At 52.6% G+C, this 15332-nt stretch overlaps 1 long non-coding RNA gene across 1 annotated transcript; it reads left to right on the forward strand.

The window, feature by feature from the left end:
• Nucleotides 1-1109: 1109 nt before the first annotated feature.
• On the forward strand, nt 1110-10225 carry LOC127058465 (uncharacterized). The gene is made up of 3 exons (XR_007776381.1): nt 1110-1207; nt 6691-7033; nt 8521-10225. It is a non-coding gene; the product is annotated as an uncharacterized LOC127058465 (long non-coding RNA).
• The last annotated feature ends 5107 nt before the right edge of the window (nt 10226-15332 follow it).

A 15332-nucleotide genomic window follows, 5' to 3' on the forward strand; every position in this document is an offset into this window, starting at 1 on the left:
GCCCTAGTTCCAACCACTTGACCCTAATCCTCTGAGCTGGGAACAGAACCCAACAGGCCTGAGTCTCAGACCACTAATCCCCACTCCTTTCAGGTGCTGTGACTAAAACCCAGTGTCCTGACTCTCAGTCCCCCATGCTCTATCCTACTCTCCAGAGCTGGGAACAGAATCCCTGCTGTAATTCATTAGACCACACTCCTGCCACATAATGTGAACAGAACCCCAGTCTAACCACTAGACCTCACCCCTGACCTGGAACAGAACCCAAGAGTCCTGATTCCCTTGCCCCAGCTCTGATGCACTAGCCCACACTCCTGCCAGTGGATGGGAATAGAATCCAGGAGTCCTGATTCCCAGCCACACACCTCCACCCCCTGCTGCCTTGATTGGGGGCAGTTATTGAGCAGATCTGTGGCTTTAGTGACAGAACTACTGCAAGTATTTGCAGAAGGGCTCGTTACCTGCTGGGGTGGTTTGGGGAAGATGGGAATGCCAGAGCCATAAAGCTGTGGCTGCTCTGGTGCTCCTTTCCAGCAAGCAGGATGTCAATGCATCCAGCAGCATTTCCTCCCCAGCCTCTCTGATGCCCAGCGAGTTTGGGTTTAAATAGAAGGTCTGCCTGGCCCAAGAGCCTGCTCCTCATTGCCAGAGTCAGCCAGGGCTGCCATGGTACTGAAGAGGGCTGGCTCATTTGCATTAGACATTGTACTGAGCTGTCACAGGGTAAGTCAGGTGGGTGAGATGTGAGGATCTGGCAGTACAATGTGTGAATGTGTGTGAGCTTAGGAACCCTCTGCAGGGACCTTTACCAGACCACAGACTCCGTTTTAAATGTGCAGCCCCCGCCCTTGCTTTCTCCATTGGCTGGTTGCCCCCACAACAGACTGAAATGCCCAAGACTGGTGGCAAAGGGCCAGGAAAAGAGGGTTGTTGATGTTAAGTGCTCTCTAATTGCAATGGAATAACTCTAAACAATAGATGGCTTCAATCAGGAGAACTGGTTTAGCAGAGGAGAAGTTGTCTCGGCAACGCTCGGCAACGAAGTCACCTGGCCGAGGTCTGTGATCACCTGAGAAGGACATAACCTGTTTGGGGTGGGGGGACAGGGATGAAAGTTGTAAAAGGCCAGGAGCTGCTCAGGAGGAGGGAGATGCAACCCAGCATGTAGGGGCCTGAGGAGGCAAGGGTCCTGCCTACCTGAACACAGGTAACCCCCCAGGCTTCCCAAGGGCTGGGTGAGCTGATGGGGGTCATGGCAGGTTTTTGTGTTCTATGGGATCTGTCCTCTCCTGTGCTTTATCTGTTATGTAAATGAGTGATGGTGTTAGCTCCTGATCAGAATAGCCCTCTGGGTTGTATGGTTACATTGACCACAGCCTCTCTGAGAGACTAACCCAGAAGGCTCACGTCTGCGGAAGGCTGTGTTTATAGGATGGGGGTGTAACCCCCTACAGGCCAAGGTGGATGCTATCCAAAAGTGGCCTGTCCCACGGTCCAAAAAGCAGGTCCAATCCTTCTTAGGCTTGGCCGGATACTACAGGCGATTTGTACCACACTACAGCCAAATCGCTGCCCCACTGACCGACCTGACCAAAAAGACCCAGCCAAATGCAGTTAAGTGGACTGATGAGTGTCAAAAGGCCTTTACCCAACTTAAGGCAACGCTCATGTCTGACCCTGTGCTCAGGGCCCCGGATTTTCACAAGCCATTCCTAGTAACCACTGATGCATCTGAGCGTGGTATAGGAGCGGTGCTCATGCAGGAAGCAACAGATCACAACTTCCATCCTGTCGTGTTTCTCAGCAAGAAACTGTCTCAGAGGGAAAGTCACTGGTCAGTCAGTGAAAAGGAATGCTATGCCATTGTGTACGCCCTGAAAAGCTACGCCCATATGTTTGGGGACGGCGGTTCCAACTACAAACTGACCATGCTGCACTAAAGTGGCTTCATACTGCCAAGGGGAACAACAATAAACTTCTTCGTTGGAGTTTAGCTCTCCAAAATTTTGATTTTGAAATTCAACACATCACAGGAGCTTCTAACCAAAGTAGCTGATGCACTCTCCCGTGAGAGTTTCCCAGAATTCAGTAGTTAAAAAGTGTTCTTAAAATGTAAAAGTCTGTTAGTTATATACTTAGGAGTATAGGTAAAGGTGTATGTGTTGTATTAATCTGTTTATTTTCAAGTTCAAGAAGGAAATCGCCGCCAGTGAGCTTCCCCACTGTCTGCAATTTGGGGGGCGTGTCATAAACAGATAGCTAAGGGTTAATGTCTCTTTCACCTGAAGCACCTGACCAGAGGACCAATCAGGAAACCGGATTTTTTCAACTTTGGGGTGGAGGGAATTTTGTGTCTTTTGTCTTTTGTCTTTTGTCTGCCTGCCTGCTTTCTCTGAGCTTTGGAGAAGTACTTTCTACCTTCTAGTCTTCTGTTTCTAAGTGTAAGGACAAAGAGATCAGATAGTAAGTTCTATGGTTTTCTTTTCTTTGGTATTTGCATGAATATAAGTGCTGGAGTGCTTTGATTTGTATTCTTTTTGAATAAGGCTGTTTATTCAATATTCTTTTAAGCAATCGACCCTGTATTGTATCATCTAATACAGAGAGAACATTTGTATTTTTTCTTTCTTTTTTATATAAAGCTTTCTTTTAAGACCTGTTGGAGTTTTTCTTTACTTCAGGGAAATTGAGTCTGTACTCACCAGGGAATTGGTGGGAGGAAGAAGTCAAGGGGAAATCTGTGTGTTGGATTGCTAGCCTAATTTTGCATTCCCTCTGGGGGAATAGGAAAGTACTTTTTGTTTCCAGGATTGGGAACAGAGAGGGAGATTCACTCTGTTTGGATTCACAGAGCTTGTGTCTGTGTATCTCTCCAGGAGCACCTGGAGGGGGGAAGGGAAAAAGGATTATTTCCCTTTGTTGTGAGACTCAAGGGATTTGGGTCTTGGGGTCCCCAGGAAAGGTTTTTCAGGGGGACCGGAGTGCCCCAAAACACTCTAATTTTTTGGGTGGTGGCAGCAGGTACCAGGTCCAGGCTGGTGGCTAAGCTTGGAGGTTTTCATGCTAACCCCCATATTTTGGACGCTAAGGTCCAAATCTGGGACTAAGGTTATGACAGAGCCAACGGGCCAGATAGCTGGACAAGCAGGGTCCAGGTCTTGGGGTGTGTGTGTGTGTGCAAGATACAGGGCCTGTGCCCCGAGTGTGAGCCTAGGGACCCCAGAAAGTGGGAAATTCCTGGACTCTTTTCACGTTTAAAACACCTGGGGCCCAGCAGCTGGGTTCCCTCACAGCATCTGGGGAGCGCTTGACAGGGGGCGCTTGTTGGGGACTTGTGACTGAGGGGATGGCTGCTGAGCCCCTTACGCTGTGCCCAAACTGTTACATACAGGGCTGTGCAGTGGGCAGAAGCCCTGGCTACAGTCCTGCAGTGATGGGCCCCCAGGTGCAGTGCAAACAGGGCTGAACCTTTTAGAAGCCTCTGATGCTACAGCTCCACTCTCCCAGGCTAAGGTGGGGGCCTTTGCTCCCTCCAGTGATTAGTAACAGTGAGTAGTGTACAGGGCCGCTGCTGCCAGAGCTGTACTGGGCTCCCCCTTTACTTCAGGTAGCAGAAGGTTGGGTGCCCAGTTCTATCCCCTAGGAGCGCTGCACCACGCAGTGCAGCTCCCGCCTGGCTAGTGCATTAGTCGTGCTTGGGGAGAGGCGGGCTGACAGTGAATGATGTTCTATGGCAGGAATCACAGTGAAGAGGGGCCAACCCACACAGCTTCAATTGGGTGCAGGCTTTTAATTGTGGAGCCCCTTGCCCAGTGAGCCCCGCTGTCCATGTCCAGGTGGATGGAGGGGGGGGAACTTGCCTGAGCCCTGAGGAAAGCAGGAGGGAGGGGTGCATGATGTCAGATGGCAATTGTCCCTTTCAACAAGAATGGCCCCTGTGTCTCCTGCCCTGCAGTCATGTGGCTGTTCAGTAATAATGTTACAGCGCTTTCCAGCTGAGAATCCCAGCGTGCCTCCCCAGCATCGTCTCACCCCAGGAGCCAGGCAGGGAAACCGAGGAGCAGAGAAGGGCAGTGACTTGCCCATGATCCCAGGCAGAGTTGAGGCATGACCCCTGCTAGACTGTGCTCTCTGCCCTTCAGACTGAACATTCCCATTGGCTCTATCATCGCTCTATCATCACCCTTGCCTGCCTGACATTCTTTGGGGTCTGATCCCCCCTGAAAATCCCCTCCCATCCCTCTGTGACACTCTTGTTATCGCTCATCTCAGGGCAAACATCACACCACCCCTTGATGAGAGCTAAAGCCCCATTCCCAGCCCTCAGATGGTTAACTGTGGGGGTGGGAGGCAAGCTGAGTTTTACAGAGCGTTAGCCTGCTTGGCTGGATGGAAGCTCAGGGTCCAGAAGCTGTGGGGAGGTTACAGCAGGGTTCTGGGAGCCCTTGACTCATGTCACTGTGGGCAAATCATGTCATTGCCCTGTGCCTCAGTTTCCCCCTCTGTAAAATGGGCTTGATGACCAGACACTGTAGCAGGGACATGAGGCTTAGCTGAGGTTTGTGCTGTGCCATGGAAACCTCAGCTGGCAGGTGAGGGGCAGCAGGTTGCTGCTGGTTGTGTTGTTACTGCCCAGTGGAGTTAATAGAGGAAGGTTGTGGGGATCCCCATGTCATGGTGGCTTGGAGGCGCTGGGTCAGAGGGGCCGCCTGAAGCTGCTAGAGCATCGGGCTCAAAACGAAGAGGTTGCCGGTCTGCAAAGGGGCACAGGCGACATCTTTCCTTCCTTTCGTTCTTTCCTTTCAAAAGCAGCTGGAAGACGGATGAAAACCGGGCCCCGTCCCTAGCAAAGCGGGGGCAGTTGGCTGTGCTGCAGCTGCTCCAGTTGCACAGCCCAGGCTGTCACAGGCTCACTAGCAAATCTGAAAGCAATTAAAGCCATCCTCAGTGCTAGCTCCAGGCTGGCTCCAGGCTGCAGGGAAGCTGCCACAACAGATCACGCAGTGTGTGCTGCTATCCCGAGGAGCCAGCCGCAGCCGGTGCGCTCCCTGCCTTCCACCTGCCTGGGGGGGATGGCCAGAACCCCTCATGCTGGTGGATCAGCGCTTTTCAAAATGCTCTATCACACCAATGTGGCTACCGCCGCAGGAGAGGGGGCTGGCCTGGCGTGGAGCCTCGGGAGGTCAGGCCAGGGATCATGGGCCCCAGGAACCCGGTAGAGCCCACGAGGAGCTACAACTTCCACTCACAGACCAGATGAATTCTTGTTGTGCCACGGCCCCATGCCCCCACCATTCATTGCTCCGCCGTGCCCACTATGTGCATTCTGTGCTGTCATTGCCAATGTGAGCCCCTCAGGGCCGTGTCCCCATGTGTATTTGGGCAGTGCTGGGAACAACGGGGTCTTGATCCTGGCTGGGCCTCTGGCTGCTCCCAGGGTATCAGTTGTTACTAACCATGGATGGGCTGCCCGCTCCTAGCCACTTGCATGCATCACTCAGATGAGCACCCACCCCAACCCCTGCCCAGGGTGCCAGCTCCTTCTGGGGCACAAGGGAGTCGGATCCTGGGGTTCATGGCAGGGATGGGAGCTGTGTGGTTCAGAACAAAGGCCCCCCATTCTCTGCCCCCCCCATGAAAGGAGAGCCCCTGAGAAGGGCCCGGGGTGGGGGGAAGAGGCCTGAGTCGTGAGCTCCTCTGTTCCTGAATGGCCATGCAGTCCCTCCTGCACTGCGGGGCCCTGCAGAGAATGACTTTCCCCCGCACTCCCCCCTGAATTCGCCACCAGTGCGCCCCATGGAGACTCACTGGGGCAAGGACCCAAGGACCCAATGAGCTGCACTGGTGCTGCTGAGGGCCTGGCAGGTTGCCCCCTGCCCCCAGTCAAACCCTGTATAACGCCCCCTGAGAGAGGGGCAGGTACCCCTGTATACCCCTGTCTCCGACACTCCTCAGAGAGGGGCAGGTACCCCTGTATACGCCCCTCTCTGACGCATCCCTCCAGAGAGGAGCAGGTACCCCTGTATACCTCCCCCAAAGAGATGGGCAGGTACCTCTGTATAGCCCCCCTCTCTGACACCACTCCCCCAGAGAGAGGCAGGTACCCCTATACACCCCGCCCACAACCCTCTCCAGAGAGGGGCAGGTACCCCTGTATACCCCCTTGCCAACACCCTGCAGAGAGGGGCAGACACCCCAGGAAAGGGCTGGTAGCCCTATTACCCCCTCTTCAGTACTTTGTGCCCCGAGCTGGGCAGGTACTGCCCTTCGACCAATGGGTTGCCATTTCCCAGCGCATGACACTACCAAAGATGATAATAGTATTTAAATGAACAGTGTGCTGCCCTCTGCTGGTTCGCATTGGAATGGCTCCAGTGTGTGTCAGAGGCCTGGCCCTGCTAACAGTGCCTGGAGAGCCTCCTTTCACTCCAGGGACCTGCACTTTTGGAGCAGGAGGTCTTGCGTTGGGTCCTACCCCACCAGTAATTCCCAGAGAAGAGCTTTTAGAAACACTCCCAATATCTCACCTGCCCTAGTGTAGTAATGCCCAGCTGCTACCATCACACTATGGCCCCACCCTGCCCGCTTGCGCTATGTTTTCAAAAAGACCCGCTCTGCCAAAAGTGGCCAAGCCGAGCAGGGATGCTGCTATGGCTCGCATCACTTTGATTGCTGCGTTTCCTTTTTCAGGTGTATTTAGCTCTGCTGCCTTCTGAGGGACCAGCAGCTACAGAGCCTCAAGGGCCCTTGGAAGCCAGAGCCTCTGAAGTGCGCTGCTGCCACAGCTGGAAAAGAATCATCCTTCCAACCTCCTTACTGTATTCACACATCCCATGTGAGCTCTCCAAAGGCAGCGGCAGCTCTGAGGCGACGCCGCTCTGAAGACTGTGGGGATGGCTATACCATGGTCCTTGCGCACAGAAGCCACCAAGCAAGAAAGGAACATCAAGGCTCCCCAGAGCCCTGTCTCTCTCTGTCTGCCCAGGCAGCATCTGAACCAAATGCAAAATGGCATCGGGCTAGGAATAGAAAGGTGAGTTGCTCAGAAGACAAAAGCTTAACAGTGAGATCGCTAAATACACTACGATAACATTAGGATACATGCTAATGACTGCACAGCATGGGCAGTGTTGCCTCGTTGATAGAGCACAGGTCTGGGAGCCAGGAGACCTAGATTCTGTTCATGGCTCAGCCAGGTAACCTTGAGCAAGTCACGTCACCACCACCTCAGTTTCCGCATGTGTACAACAGGCATCATGATACTAGTGTCCTTTGTAAAGGGCTTGGAGGTTTATAACCGAATGGTGCCATATGAGCTCTAGGTGTTAATGCTGACAGTATGTCAAATTAGCCTGTTGTAGTCTTGACCAGTCACAACCTCCAAAGAGAGGCCTTGTGGGAGTGATGGAGGGTGCATCAGTAACACTCTGATTGGCTGGAGGCATGTTTAGTATCCAGGGCTTTAACTGGTCAATTACTGCAGGTGTGGAAAGGATCAGTGGGCAGATACAGAGAGGTTGGGGCTGTGGAGGGCAGGGAGCCAGCCCCCAACCCAGGTCCTGTTTTGACGGGCTTACTGCACAGTGAGGACAGACCAAGTCCTGGAGCTGGCTCCTGCTCCCTTTTGAATGGCTTAAGGTAGGAGGGGACCCCCTGAACTCACCCCCCTGCTGCTTGCAAATCTATTACTGCGTCCCAGACCCCAAACAGGCAGTTCCTGACAGGGGCAGGGAAAGGGTCCCATAGATCTCAGCCCACCCCTTTGCTGCTGCCCAAGTCACCTGCCCCACAGAAGATTCAGTGCCAAGGGGGAGGCGAGACACATGATACCAGCACTCAGAACGTTAGCCTCACTGTCTCTACTAAAGGCTTGATTCTGCAAAGTGCTGAGCATGTGGACCATGGTCCCGCATGGGGTTAACTGTATCATAGTAATCCTTAGCTCTTCTACAGCACTGCTTAGCCGTGGATCTCCGAGCTCTCCCCAGGGGGGCCAGCATCTTTATTCCTACTTCACAAATGGGGAAACTGAAGTACAGGGCTGTGAAGTGAGGTGCTCAAGGTCACCCTGCAAGCCAATGGCACGAATAGAACCCGAGTCTCAGTCTAGTGCTCTGAGTAGGCTCATTGGAGTCAGCCTGGCCGTGTTTTGTGTGGAAAAGGGCACTGCCCCATGTGGTGCTAAGGAGGCATTCACTGTTTTCGTGATCCCTCAGAGCAGGCGTGTGAGCAGTGCTGTCCTAGTGGCAGTCCAGGCCTGACTGAGAGCATCCGTGGATGATGGCTTCTCTCCCTTCCCCAATTGGTCTCTGGTTGCAGTCACTAAGCGCTCTGAATTGAACTAGGTGCTAGTAGCTTGGCTGACTGACAGGTGAGCCAATCACTAATTCAGCAGCACACTGTGCAGGAAGGGAGGCTGCCATGCTGGCTATTCGGCTGAATGCGAGTGGTTTGGAGGTTGTTGCTCTGATCCCCTGGGCCATCTGTGGTATGTTCAGCTGTGTCTCTCTCATGTCTTAGTGGGCTGAGGGTAAGTGCAAGTGTGGAGCCATTAACAGATGCACCGGTGGCAGAGCCAATGGATTGTTCTCTGTTCTAGCTGATCGTTTGGCTTAGGTTTTTCTCGGATGCTGATTGCCGTGGTTCTGATGACCAGATTTTCAAACACCAGCTTGGTCACCTGCGCTGCATCATTGGACACATTCCAAAGTATGTCCTGCACGGAGAACTAGTGGCTGCTCCAAGGACACTGGGCCGACCTTGGCTCAGGTTCGAGGATGTTTGCAAGAGGGACTTGAAAACATAGAATATTACCACTGCAAGCTGGAAAGACGCACCTAGCAGGAGGCCCCGTTGGTTCACAGTGCTGTGCCAGGGAGGCAAAGAGGCTGAAGAGAGGTGCTTGAGAGAGAGGAAAGGGAAGAGAGTGAAAAGTGCAGCCAGCCTCACGCTCTAGTAGTGCGTCAGTTTCATCCTCTGGCCCTGCACCTTACACCTGTGTTATCGGTGGCAAGGATGGTTGCTCAAGAATTGGAGTTGTCTACCTGCCCATGATGCTGCAGCATGACCTGCAGGAACTGGCCTGCTCTGGTGCTTACACTACGAGACAGAGGTGCCTTTCCATTCCATTCCTTCAGCACCCAACACACGGAGTCTCCCTTGGTCTCCAGGCCTGCTACTAAATGCTGAATACTTCTGAACAGCTGGCCACTGCATTGACATGGCCAGATGTTCAGAACTCATTTGAAAACCTGGCCTCTGCATGGCTGGTTCATGGCAGGACTGGCATCACTGTAGGACAAGATCTTTATTATTCATATGAATGGCTAAAGCCTTTTTTTACAAATCCTGCTAATCTCTCTGCCTTGATACCTTGTGGCAGTGAGTTCCACAGGTAAATTATCTCAGCTCAAACAAGACTTCTTTGGATGGGCTTTAATTTTTTTTGTCAGTTAATTTCAGTGGCTCCCCCTTGTTTTTTTAGTCTGAGTGGGTACGCAGGCACACCTGCCCTACACTTTCCATTAGGTTATGCATCTCTGTCTCATCTCCTCTTATTTAGCTTCCCTTTAGACTAGATTGTTCTTATCTTTTTCATTTCCTCCCTGTGGAGGCTGCCACAGTTACGGGTCTAGCTGCATGCTGTCTCCTTGCTGGGCTCCCTGAGTTCACCCTCTCAGGCCTTTCCCTATCCTGGGCTAGAATTTTACATCCGTCCCCCTCTTAGATGGAGCCCAAGGCTACAACTATGTTTACCCAGAAGGTCTGACTGGGTTCAGACACCGGCTGTCCCCCTTTTGGGAAGCTGGGACCAGCAGTGTTCAGGGATCTGCCAGACTCCTTAACACCCAAGATTGTTCATTTTATCAGCAGGGATGCAGCATTTAGAGAAAAAGGGATTTGAAAACAATCTGTACAGCTCTCTATCTAACCTGATGGCAGGCCTGACTTCTCCAGAGTCCCTGCTGGGTACCCTGAATGACATCCCCATCTCGAGTGCTCCTTTCTAAATCTACCCTGATCCTTCAAATCTCTGGGGTGTGTGAGCCATCCCCTGCCCTGGCATTGTCTCTTAACAACCTTCAAGAGACTTCTCTTGATCCATTCTTTCTGCATCCAGCTCATTCTTTCTTTCTGCCCTTCACTGCATGGACCCCAGTATATTTAGACAGCAAACCACCCAATAGCCAGGCAGGGCTGCCCGGTGGGGAGGGAGAGGGAGGCAAGTGGGGCAATTTGTCCCAGGCCGCAGGCTCCACAGGGGCCCCTGCGAGAATGACTGAGGCTCCCTCCCCGGCCCTGGTCCGACCCCGCCTCCGCCCCTCTCCCGGAGCCTCAACGCATCCAAGAGCGTCCCTGGACAGCGCTGCAGCGTGGCTCCGGCAGGGCCTGAGCTCCTCCCCGCTCCGAGCCATGTGGTAAGGGGGTGGGGCTGCGAGCTCCAAGCCAAGTGGAGGGAGCTCAGGCCCCACTGGAGCTCACAGCCCTGCTCCCTTACCACGCAGCTCAGAGCAGGGAGGAGCTCAGGCCCTGCTGGAGCCACACTGCACCGCTGTTCAGGGATGCTCCTGGATGCGGCGCACTGAGGCTCCAGGTGAGGGAGGGAGCTGGGGGTATGGGGCTGGGGCTGGGAGGATTGGATAAGGGGCAGGGAGTCCCGGAGACAGTCGGGACAGGGAGGGGGCAGAGGTTGGGGACAGGCGGTCAGGGGACAGGGAATGGGGGTTGGATCATGGGTGTTCCGGGGGTCTGTCAGGACTCAGCAGGGGGGGTGGATAGGGGTCGGGGCTGTCAGGGGACAGGGAGCAGGGTGGGGTCCCGGAGTGGTGGTTGGGGGGGGGTCTCTGGGGGATGGTGAGGGGACAAGGAGCAGGATGGGTCAGGGATTCTGAGGGGGGCGGGCAGTCGGGGGGCAGGAAGTGAGTGGGGGTCAGATAGGGGGTAGGGGCAGGCTATTTGGGAGGCACAGCCTTTCCTACCCTAAAGCTCATTCAGCAGTTTGAGGCTTCCAGAAGAGACAAGCTGTTAGCTTTTCCATTAGGGCTACCATCCCTTTCACTTCTCAAATGCCAAATTATAGTCTATATTTAATTTCAGTGCCATAGGGCGATTCATGTCAGGGAAGAGTAGCTTCATTTAAAATTAGTCACTGGGGGAGAGATCACACGAGAAGAGCAATATCTTACACCACCTACCTCTTTCCCAACCCTATCAAGGGAGACCCCCCTCCTCTGCATTCCCTGAGGCTTCAGAGGGGTTAATTCAGTGGTTCTCCAACTTTTGTACTGGTGACCCTTTCAAATAGCAAACCTCTGAGTGCAAGCCCAGCCCCCATAAATTAAAAAACACTTTTTTTTATATTTAACACTATTATAAATACAGGAGGCAAAGCAGGGTTTGAGGTGGAGGCTGAAAGCTCGCAACCCCCTGTAACAACCTCGTGACCCCATGAGGGGTCCTGACCCCCAGTTTGAGAACCCCTGGGTTAATTTAATTTGAGCACCCTGTGTCCATTCACATGCATGTGCTATTTTGAGCATTTCAGTTTTCACAACATAGGCTCATCCCAGATTCTGGAACAAGCTCAAATGCTCAGTTCACAAACCCACAGTAACTGTCTCCAGTTTGTGAGGGACCCCATGGAGCCAGTCTCTAGAAAACGGATAAATGCATGGAGGTTAAGTCCATTAATGGCTATTAGCCAGGATGGGTAAGGAATGGTGTCCATAGTCTCTGTTTGTCAGAGGGTGGAGCTGGATGGCAGGAGAGAGATCACTTGATCATTACCTGTTAGGTTCACCCCCTCTAGGGCACTTGGCATTGGCCACTGTCGGTAAACAGGATCCTGGGCTGCATGGATTTTTGGTTTGACCCAGTATGGCTGTTCTTATGTTCTAACCTAAATGAACCCAAAGTTATGGAGAAAGATATGAGTCAAGGAAGCCAGCAGAGTATCAGAAACCTGGAAAAATCTCTGACTGGATGGGCTTAGGCATTTGGTCACAAGCTGAGGTGGTTCAAAAGTTCTGGATTTATTTAAGCAGAATTTTTTTATTGTTTCTTTTAACAATCAAACACAGCAAACAGCAAATATTTGGCTGCACACTTCTGAAACCCCAAACCATATTCAGGTTTTGGCAGACTAATTTCAGCTTTTCAATTAAATAAATGACAACAAATTTTGAAGGAAAGCAGACATTGTCTGTCATTATTTTTCCTGCTTTTTAAAAACCTCTAGTTTTCGATCCAAAAAAAGTTTTGATGGAAAATATTTGTCCAACACTTTTAATGAGCTTTAGTGCCTTTTAGCACTAGCTGATGCTGAGAACCAGTGATACCTTGTAAAGAAGTTTTCTCAAAACTGGGTCTGTGCTGAGATGCGGAAGGTTTATTTTTCCCATGGTGGGGGAGCAAGTGGGGCAATTTGCCCTGGGCCCCGCAGGGCCTTCCACAAGAATATAGTATTGCAATTTTTTTTATGGAATAGGCCCCCGAAATTGCTTTGCCTCAGGCCCCCTGAATCCTCTGGGTGGCCCTGTAGCTAGGGTTCAGACACTGTGATGGAGCAGCAGTAGAGGGGTTTCCACAGACACAAACACTGGTGCTTTGTCTCCCTTTGATGGCTAGCCCAGGTTTGGATGTTTCTGAGGCTGCTGCCCCCAGCTAGTTACAACTGGCTCAAGTTGTAGAAACTCATGCGTTTGATCCTGTGGTCTTGGGCTCTGTCCCTGCCTATGACTTGCTGAGGGATGTTCTGCCTCAATGTGATTCCCTTTGCCATCCTTCTCCTGGGTGTATCACCCAGCTTTGTTCCCATGTGGCCTGCAGAAAGCCCCCCACTAGTTGTGCAGCAGTTATAAACCTGGCCACTTTGTGGCTCATCGCTCAGTTCCCAATCATTATTAAATGTCTGCACCCAGTACCACAGACCCCCAGTCACTCATTGCTGTTTGTTTTCTGTCTGTTTACATGGCCCCATCAAGGTAGCACCAGCCAAGCCTCAATGAATTGTTACCATCACACTAGCCCTGTGAGGTACCAATGGGTTTAGCCCCATTTTATGGATGAGGAACTGACAGTCATGGCAGATGAAGTGATTTGGCCAAGGTTTCAAGGGAAGGGGTGGATGACTGGAAAATTGAACCCAACACTCCTGTGTCCCAGCCCAGAGCTGTACCTACTAAGCCACCTTCCCTCCCCTGCTACCCCTTTTCTAATCCAGGTAGAATTTTACCCCTCACCCTGAAAAAAATGGAGTAAATGAGCAAGGGGATGAGTGAAGAGGGGACTGGGAGGAGGATGTGTGTTGGCAATGTGTTTATTATTGGCTAGTGAGCTTAGTGCCAAAAGTGAGCCAACCAGCCATGCAGGGAAGAAGGACTGGGGGCTTGCTCGTGGGATTTCATGTTGGGACTGAAGGAAGATGATGCCTAGATGCTACAGCGATGGGCACTTTAGGAACCATCATCATGGATTAATGCCTCCAGGGGTTCTCCAGTAGTGCCATGTTTTCAAATGGCCTCAGCACCCATCAGCTCCCGGGGTTCTCAGTGGAAGAGACTTCACCATTGTCCTCAGTGGGAGCTGCAGGGCTCTGAGCTCTTTTGAACCTCTGGCCCCTTTGTTCGGGTGTCTAAGAAGATTGTACTGCTTTAACTGCGATGGTTTCATTTGAGTGGTACCACCCACTGGTCTGGATGCAGTGATACCGGCAGCTATTGGGAATAGTGGTGTTAAGCCAGGCCTGCACTAGAACCATTTGCGGGTGTAGTATCCCCAGTCAAGGATGTGAGAGTTTGACATTTTCATGTCAGGGTAAGCCCCAGTGTCGATGGAGTCATACCAGTGAAGCAGTCCCATGGCAGGTATAGCTTAGGCCATTTGGGGACATGCTACCAATCACAGCATTCTCTGCTAGCGTAAGCCTTGTTTCCGCTAGGAGGCATTGCTGGGAGCGGCTACACCGGCAAACTTTCCTGGACCTTAGGCCAGGTCTACACTCCAGACTTCTGCTGGCCCAGCTGTGTTGATAGGGATGGGCAGAGGGGTGATTCCTGACTGACAAAACTGTGCTGGCAGCCCCCAGGATAGACGCAGCTATGCCGGGAAAGCTGGCTTTTTACCAAGCTAGTTTATTTCTGTCGTACCCCCTGGTCCTACAGTGGTTAAGGCAATGTCTACACTTGAAATGCTGGGGACACACAGGTGTGTTCAGGCTCAGTCTTGAGCCCGCCACCCTGTCTAGGCTTCAGAAACCCAGCTCCAGCCCAAATGTCTCCACAGCTATTTTTAGCGCCATAGCGTGAGCCCTGCAAGTTCATGTCTGGACAGCCAGGCTTTGAATCTTGCTGCCAGGAGTTTCCACTTGCTATGGAGACATGTCCCAGGCGCATTGCTCATTGCAGCAGGTGCAGCCTGTTGTATTTGTGGTTGACCCACTAGTTTGACCTTCGACCCCCATTGTTTTTGCTTTAGCGGGCTAGTGTCCCAGACTCTCCGAGTGCCGTGCTGCACAATGGGTGTGCCTGGTCTTGTTTTATCACATTGCAAGTGACAGCTCATATACATCAACGTGAAACACTGTTGGGTGCAAGGCCTGTTTTCAGTCAGGAGCTGGCTTGTATTTATTTCTCAGCTCCAGCACTGTGTTTTAGGCTGGCTCTGCATGATCCCCCAGTCTTACATCCAGGGCCGGCTCCAGCGTTTTTGCCGCCCCAAGCAGCGGAAAAAAAATAAAATAAATAAAGCCGCGATCAGCAGCACTGCGGCGGCAGCTCTACTGCTGCCGCTTCATTCTTCAATGGCAATGCGGCAGCAGGTCCTTCCCTCCCAGAGGGACCGAGGGACTCGCCGCTGAAGACCCGGATGTGCCGCCCCTTTCCGTTGGCCACCCCAAGCACCTGCTTGCTGTGCTGGTGCCTGGAGCCAGCCCTGCTTACATCTCAGGAAGCTATTGCACTCCCAGGAGGAATATATCTCCAAAGCTACAGGTTCCCAGCTGCATTGCAAGGCAAAGCCAGAGAGGGAAGCACAGATTTGAGCTTATGGGTATCGTAGGCCAGGGCAGGCTAAGCCTCCCCTAACCCAGGCTGAGGCCCTGCTCATGCTCCGCTCCAAGGCCCTGTCCTTGCTCTCCCTCTTCCCTGAAGTGGGTGGGGGCTCAGCTCAGGTCAGTGGCCTGGAGCTTGGGGCCTGCCAGCAGCCCAAAGTAGCTTGGGAGTCGGGCTAGTGCTTGGGCCAGCTGGTGGCCTCGGGGCTTGGGACGATCAGCTTGAGTCACGCCCCTCCAGACACACTCCCCTTATCCTCCCTGCAGCTCCCAGCTGTTTGCT

This window comes from Gopherus flavomarginatus, chromosome 9 (genome assembly GCF_025201925.1).
Source record: "Gopherus flavomarginatus isolate rGopFla2 chromosome 9, rGopFla2.mat.asm, whole genome shotgun sequence".
NCBI lineage: Eukaryota > Metazoa > Chordata > Testudines > Testudinidae > Gopherus > Gopherus flavomarginatus.